This window comes from Capricornis sumatraensis, chromosome 3 (genome assembly GCF_032405125.1).
Source record: "Capricornis sumatraensis isolate serow.1 chromosome 3, serow.2, whole genome shotgun sequence".
Lineage (NCBI taxonomy): Eukaryota > Metazoa > Chordata > Mammalia > Artiodactyla > Bovidae > Capricornis > Capricornis sumatraensis.
In genome coordinates, this window is record NC_091071.1 from 153576676 (window position 1) to 153578284 (window position 1609).

The 1609-nt window shown below is 41.8% G+C and overlaps 1 pseudogene; it reads right to left on the reverse strand.

The window, feature by feature from the left end:
• Positions 1-447: 447 nt before the first annotated feature.
• On the reverse strand, positions 448-900 carry LOC138076336 (small ribosomal subunit protein uS9-like; annotated as a pseudogene).
• Positions 901-1609: the final 709 nt, after the last annotated feature.

The following is a 1609-nucleotide window of genomic DNA, read 5'->3' on the forward strand; positions in this document are numbered from 1 at the left end:
AGTTTGTCTAAGAAGGACTGCATATGTTCCTGCAGAATCAGTTTGTGAGAACAAACCAAGTTCTCCCAGATACAATATAATCTTTGAGGACTCCACTGGTACTTGCCTCTTTGTGTTGCACCTTATTGCGTCTGAGAAAGCAATAAGGGTCCCCAGTAGTTCTATGGAAACCATCAGAGAAGATTCAACCAGGGTTCTTGCTCATGCCACATCTGCTCAGACTGGTATGTCTAATCCAGAAATACTGCTTCAATATGTGTAGACACTGTTTCTTCAGTACATAAAGGATATAGGCTTCATTAAGTTGGACAAAGTGAACTTCATTAAACAGACCATCCAAGACATATACCTTACTGCGAAAACAATACTCTTTGAACTTTTTCTTTAAACTTCAAATCCCACAGCCATTGTTTATTATAAAGATTATCCTAGATCCTCATGATGAGTTCATTTGCTGGATTTCTGGAAGTGAGCACAGGCACCAGGGCCTACAAACATTTTGGATTCACAGTGCTGAGGATCAGCTATCAGCAGGATCTGCTGCTTATACGGGGTAAGTCTTGGAAGCCTCATCCACATGTTTCTGGTAACAGGCCAAGAAGGCTTTGGAGATGGACTGTCAGATGGTATAAATCTGGGCCACGTGATCACCTCCCTTCACTCAGACTCAGATGTCCACCCCAGAAAATCGCTCCTCATCCAGAAGCAGAACAAGCTTCAGTAGCTTAAAACACAGTGTGCGTGGCTTGATCTCCAGAGGAATTGTTCACGTTGATGAGGGCTTTGCTTCATTTGCAGTGCACCATGGCTATGGCTGTCTTCTTGTTTGCATCTGAAGATCTTCACTGACTTCAGAGGGCCCTTGGATCCCAGGGCTGGGGGTAGACAAGAGCTCCCCATCTCATAGTACTATAGCCAGAAAAGTGTGACATGTACGCATCTTGTGCTTGCATGCTTTCTGTCCTGCACTTGTGCACTTGCTCATCAATTTTTTCCTATATCTCCCAGGAAAGAATTCATCTGATGAGGTTTTTTTGGGGGGGAGGGGGGTTGGTGAGCAGGAAGCATTGTGTAAAAATCACCCAGCAATGAATTAGGAGACTGGGCTTCCAGACCTACTGATGCCACCAACTAGCCGTGTGACCTTGAGAAAGACACCTAATTCAAGTGACTCACTTACAAATCAACAAGTTAAACTCAATCAACAAGGCTCCTAACAGCTTTAACTTACAATGGGTTTTTTTTTTTTTTTCAAAGAAGATTTAGTATTTCTCTGTTTTTAAGAATCTGTGCTTTCCAATTGGATGGATTAAAAAAATGACAAAACACACCACAAAACACAAAACTAAGGAAAAATAAAATATTAATGGTTTCACATCTATGAAAAAGAAGCTTCCAAGAGACTTTCCACTCATGCATTCAGATTTACTGCACTGTGTACCAGTGGGATCCTGCCGCATTTATTTAAACTTCTGTCACCATCATTGTGAATCTAGCCAGAAGTCTCCTGTGGGCTATGAGATGAAATGCTGAATGGCAACACAAGTAAACAAAGCCACATCTCACTTTCTATTCTCCTGGTTATACCATGGGTGTTTAATGACATAAA